Source organism: Micropterus salmoides, unplaced genomic scaffold (genome assembly GCF_014851395.1).
Source record: "Micropterus salmoides isolate LMB-PRFRI ecotype aquatic unplaced genomic scaffold, ASM1485139v1 Ms_hic_scaffold_22, whole genome shotgun sequence".
NCBI classification, from domain to species: domain Eukaryota; kingdom Metazoa; phylum Chordata; class Actinopteri; order Centrarchiformes; family Centrarchidae; genus Micropterus; species Micropterus salmoides.
The window spans coordinates 12,370,413-12,380,933 of record NW_024041373.1 but is presented as its reverse complement, the minus strand read 5'-3'; positions in this window follow the sequence as shown (position 1 = coordinate 12,380,933).

The window sequence follows — 10,521 nt, the reverse complement described above, 5'->3', positions numbered from 1 at the left end:
AGTATGATGATGTGCTTGCTGATTATAAAAGCATTCTGCAGTGACCAGAGAACATCAGATTAAAATTGTCCGAGGTGGAAAAAGTTGAAATACTCCACAGACTTGGTATTGGTAGTGCAACTGTTGAAAGGTGCTATACAACTGTCAGTTTTAGTGTCACAATTTGCACATTTTCACTTTTAAGATTTTTTTTTTTATTATTTTTTTTTACAATTTTTCTGGGTCATCTGGATCCCACCACAATCCACTGCTTATGTAGTACGCAGCAGAGATCCACACACAAACGTGGACTATTAATGCTACAAACACCAGAGATCGGGAGGAGTCATGAAATGAAGGTGATGGATGTCAGTTGATAAACAACTATAGTTTCCAGTTCTTTTCTCCAAGCTGTGACTTCACCACAGAGGTTTATGTGTTTTTAACAAAAAATCAGTTCAGTGTGACTCAGGAGCACACTCCAAAAAGGAAATCTGGCACCTGAAATGTTTAAAGTACTGAGAACTGGAGAGAGTGACACATGTAACATGCAAATGTCAGATCCTTTGAAAAATACAATAGTTTTGGGAATGATGAAAATAAAGAAGTTGGGCAGAAATGGTCAGTTTAGTGAATATTTACTTCAAATAGCCCCTTTAAATTGATCATGCCAAACATTGAGTAATGCCAATGAAAGAAATTTGGCCACAGTGGCTGGCATTGTAAAATATCCTTGCATAATCTCCCAAATGGAATGACAGTTCCGTTTGCATGACAATTGCACTATAATGTACAATATATATTTCTATATATCTGCTAAATATCTGGAGAGAAGCAGCCTTTTCTTTGGACGTTGGTCTCCTCACTTACTAAATTATGGCAATTGCTATAGCCTCCAGTTTGTTACTGTTTCTTTCAGAATATTTCAGTCTTGGCAAATCAAATCAAAAACTTAATATATAAACTAAAATTTCTAAAATGAAGCATAGCATTAGTTCAGGCAGAGCCCTAAAGTCACGCTTGTATAATGTGATTGGCATCATTTGTTAGAAATATGCTTCACTATGATTGGCTCATTCCCAGCTGTGTGTCAAGTAATGTCCAGTCATACTCATGAAGGTGTACAGACATTATAACCTCAAACTATACAGCTGAATACGCTCATGCCACCACCATTTGCTGCTGCAGCTGCCTCCACCACCCCGACCTCCTCCTTATGTGGTATTTTGTGTTGTGGGGATGGAAGAGTTTGCCGGTTGATTGGTCCCTAACCCTAACCCAGACTGAAATATCTGACGATGAGGTTGACAAATGTGTTTTTAAATGAAATGCCAACAACACTTTAATGGATTGCCATGAAATTTGGCTTACACTCAGGAGGAACTGTAATGACTTAATCTAGCGCCATCATCAGGTCACAGTGTCCCAATACTTTGTTTCATGACCTGCAAAACTAATGATATTCCTATCAGCCTCATCTGTACTTTGAGTTTAGTGCAAACATTAGCATGCTTATATGCTCATACTAAGAAGGGAAACGTGGTATTATACCTGCAAAACGTCAGCATGTTAACATTGTCATTGTGAGCATGTTAGCATGCTGACATTAGTAGGCCTGTTTGGCTAGAAGCACCCCTGTGCTATAAATACAGCCACACAAAGCTGCTATGACTGCAGACAATTGTTAAGTGATGCTGCCTAAAAAAGAAAGATTGGAGTTTCAGGCGTTTTCTTCAAGAGTTCTCACAATAGTAATTTTCACTGTCAAAATATTATAGTGCTTCCTTTGCCAAACACAGGTCAGTTAAATTCTGCCGTCACTGACTTCATTTGTTTTTGTCTCTTCTCTCAATTTAAACACTTGTCTGCTCTAGCTTATTTTCTTTCTGCAAACTTTAGGCAAAATTATTCTTCCTACTATGCACGTTCATTTGACCTGATGAAATGTTTATTGTTTGTATGGAGCCGCATCAAAGCAACCACCAGTCAAAGCCTCTGCAACGCAGAAAGATATGGAAAACTGAGATAGTTCTAGAAAAGACATATATATCCACTAGCACAATAACGTAATAAACAATGTCAGTTACACATTTCATGACAACCCCTCCGCACGGGTGCATCTACTGGCTCATGCGATGTCATTTTGGAACACTTCAGTGTCTTTTCTGAAATATCACTGGAATGTCCTGCCTGCTAATCCTGTCTAAAAGTTCTGACCTCATTTCAAATACAGGTCATACTGAGCATTTCCTTTCATACTGAGATTGTTACAAGTAGAAATTTACGACAGCATTTGAATCAGATCTCTTTTCACAGAACGCAGCTTCATGAATTGCTCTCATAGGTTTTGTGAGGCAATTGAGAAGTCAACAGGGGAGCATGAAAACTGCTGAAAACATTCCAACAACCATCATACTTTCTGTCTTTGAAGGATATTCTAACTGTGTATTGACACACAAATGCTGTTCACAAGTCATCCTACACAAACTGGGACTTGCATGACAATAAGGTATTTCTAGATAATATATATTGTCTAAACAGTCATGTATGTAACAACCAAAAAGAAGAACCTGCAAAAACTAGTACTTGTTTCCTGGATACCACATGTTTGCTTTCAAACTAATTCCAATTTTCATATAAAATGGCTCACATATCTTGGCTTAGACCAGGCATTACATCAGATAGCCAATGTTTGATTAGTACTCCTCTCAGAGGTTTATGTGACCTATGTGGGTGGGATTTGTTGATACATGATTTGTGAACATAACACAACTGAATATTTCCTGGGTGATATTATGGTTGGGATCATAACAGCATCAGGAGAACACCTCAATATTATTATCACAAAGAGAACAAAATCGGATGATGATGCTCAAAATGTAGATTTGCCAAACCTTTGTTTGTGTGCTTAGCCAATATCCTAAGCGGAAGGATGAACAGAGGGAATCTTGTTTACGTCCTTTGTTGCCTGCAGAACTGTTGGAGGATGGCAGGCTGTGAGAACCCCATTAATTGCCTGCTGGTTGCTCATGTTCAGCCAGGGTAAAACACTGCCAGCCTTATGCAATGTTGCTTGTCATAGTGATGTAATGAGGCCTCAGTCAATCCAGTGGGCTAAGACTAATTCCCAGATGTTTTGAAGTTTAAATAAACGTGAGATACGGCATAAAACGTAGTGTTTCTCTAAATATACTTTGACTCATTTAGGTTAATGGTTGGGGGATTACATTAGGACAATCACCATTTCGCTTCCACCCTCTTCTCACAATTGTATTTTCATTTCGGAGATGCAATCATTTGATAATAACTTCCAGATTCCCATTTTCCTCCTTGGGCTGATGGGATGTGTAGAGTTATGGCAGAGAAGTAAGATATATTGAGCAAATGTATAAGAGCTTAAGAACTGAGAGGGCTCATTTTACAGCAAACGTGTGCAAGTATTACTGAGAAATCTAGAGGGAACAACAAGGGGGAACCTGGAAAAAGATTAATGCGTATGGACAGTGAAAGCAAGCACCATGAACAGTGTTGTGTGTGTGAGAGAGAGAGAACAAAGTGAGAGTGAGATCTTTTCAGTGTAGCGGAGAGGAGGAGGAGGAGCTCTGGCCTTGGGTCCCTGGGCACAGAAGGTGCTGCAGCATAGCTGAAGTTTCACTGCCTATACAAACTCATCATGCATTGTTGTGACTCAAGGAGGTGAACTAAACAAATGTATGTTCAAGTTAATGATTACGTTAAAGTACCTTATCTATTTCACACTAAACTTTCCATTTTTTGCTACTTTATACTTGTACTCCCTACATTTAGGTACATATTATACTCTTTTAGTTTATTAGGTAATTGTAGTTTCAAGTTACTTTGCAAATTAAGATTTTAAACACAATGCTTAGAGTAAATTGTTTCCAAGTCCATAAGACAATTAAAACTGCTATTAAAATAAACTTCACCTGGACCAGCTAAATTAAAATTCTGCTTACACATGAATTCATCAATAACAATAATCCAATACTGTAATAAAGTACATAATAATATAATACTGACAAGGGTCACTCAGCCTGTATAATGAGTACTTGCATTTTAGATACTTTAAGCTGCAAATACTTCACTAGTTTAACTTAAATCTGCAGTAATCAATATTTAACAACTGATCAAATAACTTTGTGTAATGTAAAAGGGGTCCCTAGTAATGACAAAAACACAGAGAATGATTATACGCTGCAGGTCCTATCAGAGCCACACAACATTAAGCATCTTTCAGCTCATTGTTTCAGTTTTTACTGCTCACAACTTTACTGGTCAGTTTTACTCACAGATCTTAACAACTGTATTTCCAGCCACAGCAGGCATCTGTTTTTAGAAGCAAAAAAAAAAAAGCTAAAAAAACTCTAATAAACCCACTATAATAGCCCAACACCAAAAGGCAGAAAGACAAAGTTAGTGACTAGCTGGTGAACAAAGTGGGGTATTTGGCAACTAAAGAGCCAGATATTTTCTCAGGAGTTGGTGGAGACCAAAACAGAGCTAAAAGGAGAGTGAATTGTATACCTAAATTTATCACATGGACAGAAACACCACTCCAAGTGACTCATGCTAATGTTTCTCTGTGTCTGCTAGCTATGTAAATAAGCAAATGTTTGCTGATGAGTTTTCCATATCAACTTTATAAGGTGTCAATGTTGTGTTTACAGCTTGCTGCGCTGCTACCAAAGACTAGACAAATATCAATTAATGAGGTGAGCTGCTGTGGGAAATGGTGGTGGAAACATATGTTGCAACCACTGCTGCCAGTTCGCAGCTGCCAGCTAAAGCCAAAACTTTATGTATGGTGTCATTTCGACACCAAAATATGGGAGAATAGGGCCCAATTTTAAAAATACACAAATTATCCTTTAAGAATATATCAGGAATTAGAGGATTCATGTCTCAGCAAGATTTAGAAAAACGTGTCCATGCACTTATCTTCAGTAGGCTAGACTACTGTAACGCTAGTTATTCATATCTTGCACTGCACATGTCATTTTTATTCTTCTGGATAGGTTATTTTTATCTTCTATTTAATTTTACTATTTTAAATGTCTTTTTATGTTTCCTTGATTTTTTTCTTAATGCCTTTTATTTCATCTGTAAAGCACTTGGAATTGCCTTTTTGTTGAAAGGTGCTATACAAATAAACTTGCCTTGGCTTATACTGTGTTCCTGGTTCTCCAGTCAGCCATTGAGAAATTGCAGCTCTCCGTTGCAAGATTCATGTATAAATCTCAAATTAGGCCTCAATGAAAATAAAACACAAGTTCATGCTGTTTTCAAATCCAGAGATATGGATTATAATGATTTCCATATCTCCAAGCTTACTGGTTTATATATTGAGATCACAGATTACAGAAACTTTGGCACCTGTCTCGATGGGAAACTCACATTAAATATCACATAGGAATGCTTGTTAGTAGTTTATGACAAAAGCTTGGCTTTTTGTCCAGAAATGAACCCAGAATTACCCTGCGGTGTAAAAAGAGGATTGTTGAAGCAGTTCTCCTCTCGGCTGTAAAATATGGGGATGTCATATATCAACATGCTGCGGCCATCCTACTATTTTGTCAACAGGTTTTTCACTGGATGACCACTGCATTCTATCCGATAAAGTTGGCTGGCCTTCCCTGCCCGAGAGACGTAATAACTATTGGCATTATTTATCTGCAAATCCCTTATTGGAAACTTGCCATTGTATATTTCACCTTTCGCTCCTCTAGCACTATGACCCAGATTAGTAAAAAAACTTCCCTTGCTCCCAGTGCAACAATCTCAAGGAACAGCCTGCAGTGTCAAAATTAAAACACTCACACTTCTACAACTTCAAGAACACTCTCATTAACTGTTCTCTACCTGCTTTTGACTGCTTTTCGCCTACACATTAGATTATGATTTCTGTCTTAAATATTTGTCTGTCCACTTTGGATTCACCCTTGTCCATCACCCTTTTTATCCTTTTTCCCCTCCCAAAATGGGATAATCATCTGCTGCTGGCACAGTAATAAAATGAAGCACTTTTTTTTTACATATTGTCACGTTGAGAAAAGAATGTACTTTTTTGGATTTTGACACACGAGCAAGCTCATTGAAAACAAACTGAGGATAGGTGCAGTTAGAAGGAATGATGTGCTGAAGAATACCAAATGTTCCAGAGGAGTATTTCCTGCTCATTATTGACTCCAGGTTTTGTAGCTGGCACCCTGCTTCTATCTGTACACTGAATGTTTTAGCAGTCAGGGTGAGTGTGATGCAGCCATGGTGAAGAAATAACATTTGTCTACATCCCTGGAATAGAACTGGTGTTCATTCGAGGGTATGAAAACCTGGCACAATATGACATGGAGTAAGATCACAACCTGAAGTTATTCCTCAAATTTTAGTTAGTCAGGCAGGTGATAGCCATGGTTAGTTGGCAACCACACAACCTGAAAACCAAGGTCAAGTAAAGAATGATAGATGACATATTTGGGCTTTTATATTGCTCGCTTTGATGTGTTTTTAAACACTGCTGGCACGCTAAACCTTAGCAGTGAGTCTGATCACATCATTCTCTTCAGAGCTTTTTTTGTTGTTTGTTCATTTAATGGCAAAAGTAAAAGATCAAGAATCAAAGCTAAGTTTTACGTAACAACAGTGATATCACAAATTGATAGCAGAAAGATTACCAAGCTACATGCAGAACCGAATCCATACACGAAAGTGAGTATCAACCCCATGTGCTGTTTATTCTCCAGCTTGGTTAAACACGATTAGACAGGAAAACATAAAATTGCCTCTTGGTGGAAATAAATTCAGTCATAAAAACAAAGGAATTTGCTAATGGTAGAGGTTGATGTTGAAATGCTATCTTTGAGTCAGTGAAAGGTTGGCGTTTAGGTTGATGGAGTGAGTTAATGAACTTGAGAAATGTGCAGAGACATGATGGTTTATACTCAGATGCCAAACTATCATCTCATCTCACTCTTGCACCTTGGCTTAATAGAGCTGGCGAAATATCTTAACGACACGAAGACCTTGAAGAAAGACTGCACTTATCAAACTGGTCCTTCAACTCAAATGAAAACTTGGAACGACCTTTTCTGCAGCACAGACCTCATCATGCAGCATTTGTTTGGACTCAAATGTAGCTTCGATGGGTCTTTGCTGAAGAGGACTAGAGGATGAATTAAAGAAGCACACTGCTCATTTTATTTTTATTTAAAGATCAAGATTGTTATTCAAAGAGTTTCTATTTTAAGGGATTTCAAAAGCTCGACGGGGTTCCTAAGTGGTCCCAGTCTCGTTCAGTTATCTGGCACCTTGTGTTACGTGCTCCTGTTTTCCCCATTTTTCCCGCTCACTCCATGAGGGTCTTGTGTTGATTTATCTGAGTGTTAAGCACTCAAATGTTTATGTCTTGTACCCTGGAAGACACCATCTGCTACTAATCGGTATTTTAGTCGTCATCTGCATGCAGCAGCCCAGAACATCTCGGGACAGAGTCAAGTACAAAGACGCTGATTTCCCTTTCTGGCTCTTCCTGTGTGGCTCCATCTGGATATTTCACCAACCAATACATACTAGTCACTCTCTTGCTAGGATCCAAGTTCATCCTTTACACGTTACCTCGTATGCAGTAGTCAGAAAGAGTTACTGTAAAAGTTACTGAACACTGGGACATGTGCTTTATCGTTCAAGCCAAAAATATGACTGTGTGACTTGTAGACTACAGAAGAACACAGGCTGGCTAACAAATTTGTTTTTCAACATATTCACAAAGAAGTGTATGTGAATAGTAACATGTGTATGATAAGAGGGAAAATGTTCTACATGCAGACATGAAAGAAGAAAGTGGTTTCATATTCAGTGGTGCTTTTATCTCTAACCTTAACCCTGTTGCTAATGTAAAAATTCATGTACAGTGATTTAATTTTGGTGACATCATTGGTGCTATGCAGTGCTCACTGCAGTGGTGTTTTCGCACAGCTCTTATTTTTGATGCTACAGTGACAGTGCATAAAATGATCACACCACATTTTTTTTTGCCTTGGTCATTATATACACAAAAATTTTTGGCCTGAGTTGGCCGAGTGACATGGCAGACATAGCTTGCCGTCTTTCATGACTCAAGGAGGCGCCGTGGACCGACTCTACTGTTCCACCTGACAGCCCCAACAGCATTATGCCTCTTTTGCTTCACCATGTTTACAGTTGTGTGTGCATTAGTGCTCTATGCTCCTGTGGGTCAGCCTCATGCAACCCGTCAAAGTTGTCAAGCTTTGGCAAAAAACAGTCCCATGCAAGTATTTCGGACAGTTTGAACGTTGTGAGTTGTCCCAGATGCTGCCTCAACTGACTTCCACTATCTAACTAACTAATACTACATGGGATGAGAAAACACCCATCGTTCAGATTTTTCCGGATACTCCATGTCTTTCATGACAGACCATTTTCAGGCGGTCATTTTATGATATTCAGAAAAGCTTTGCGTACGACTTGCTTGAGTCACAGCTGTATGACAACACACTTTGACACGTGCACAAATATTCCCCTCACTTGACTTTGACTTGCACTGTGTGCATGAAAACAAAGGAACACAGATGCTCAGAGATCTTCGGGGGATCAATAAATTGCATGTGTCTCATGATGTATATCTTGGTTTTCTTCATATAAACTACTCATAAGAGAAAGTGAAGGCCTACAGTCAGCTCAGGGCACAATGAACTACCTTTACACACACACACACTTGAGAGGCCGGCATGACTATGTTTGAGTTGTAGATAATGATGAGATGCAAAATAAACAAGCTGAGGTCTATACTGTTTCATCCTCAATTGTGACACTCCGTTCAGTGCTGTCACATATCAGGCGTCCTAGTACTCTGCCAAGTTGGATGCAGACTAAGTTCTCTCCTCTCAACCTCTGTCAAATTGAATGACAAAGTATTGTGAGGGATCAAACTTTGGACCATATTGTGTTAAGATGTACGGGTGTGGCTATTATTTGCAAGTTTAAACACGTCATTCTTTACTGGTGAGATCAATACAGGGAGTGCACCCAGCACAACCTCACACAGACAAGGAATGTGCGTGTGCACCAATATATCACTTTGGTTTGTGAATGTGTGCTCACTGAATTTGAATAGCGGGTTAATTCATTCAAGAGGAGATAAACGAACTAAGACACACACACACACACACACACACACCATGTTAAAATGGAGAAAGAACATGGCTACATAAATTTACTCAAAAGACAATTTAGTATGTTTTGTTCCAGTGGAAAGTCTCAGGAACACTAAAGCTCACCGTGACAAGGCAGACTCAACCTTGCCAGCGCATACCTATCTTTGTGGAGTAAAAAGCATGCGCACACACACAAATACATAATATGGTGAATGACAAAAGAACAGACACCACCCCATAAATCCTATGCAGCCTCAGCACTGCTTTCTTTAATGTATAACACAGTTTTTGTGATAGGAAACCGGGCCACTTCAAAGCTATATTTCATCTGACCTAGCTGAGTCTGGTGGTGCACAGAGAGCTATCTTCACAGGCAGTCTGCCTTGGTATCAATTAAAGCACTCCAGTCCAAAAAGAGAGAGTAAATCAAACGCAGAATATTGGACATGGGACAAGGCTGAGATGAGCAGTCTCCTGAGAATTCGCCTCTGTCTGAGGGAGTTAAGACAAGGCAGCCTATCAGTGGATTTTTCAGCATCAGCGTCAGATAATGCATCAAATCCAATATCTTTTCCTAATGGACGGGGAATGAGTGACGCTGAAATGTCATTCCATTACAGATAGGTAGAGTTTTCCTTCAGCTTCTCCTAAGACAGCTGTGGGTTAGAACATGACGACAGTGATAATGGCAGCATAATAGGAAACAGGAAAAAGTTTTTTTCTGAGAAAGAAAAAATAAAAATTGTGCCCCGACCTCCACCATTAAGGAAAATAAAGCGAGTGAAATGTAATTAGTTATTAACTGTGGGATTATTGTACTTATCAAACTGAGAGTGAAGAAGCTTAATATTAAACATAAAAGCATACAAGATGTAGTTTCCAGCAGTTACTTTGGTATTGCATATAAACCTTTTGATTGTTGACGTGATCCTAAACAAAAATGCACTACCAATTCTTTTTATTTTTCAAATTGATCATATTTAAGATAAACCCATTGACATTTTCAAGGGGGTCCTAAAATAAAAGAACAAAACCATACAAAACAACACAACAAAAAATGCAAAAGAAAAACTAGAAAAGCAATTCTTGAAGAAATTACAGTGTGAATACTATCTGTTGAAGGGCGCAAAACTGACATTTTTAAATAATTAAATTAAATAAGCAAATATGCAGAGTTAAGTTATTATAGTTATTCCAATCCAATAAAAGTTTATTTAATTTTATTAATGTCCTTAAAGGAAAAGAGGGCCTTAACTAAGAGCACCTTAATGAGTAATCTAAAGCATAATTGATTGATTGATATATTTATTTCAAACATGTAAAAAAAACAAAAAAAACAAAAACAATTTAA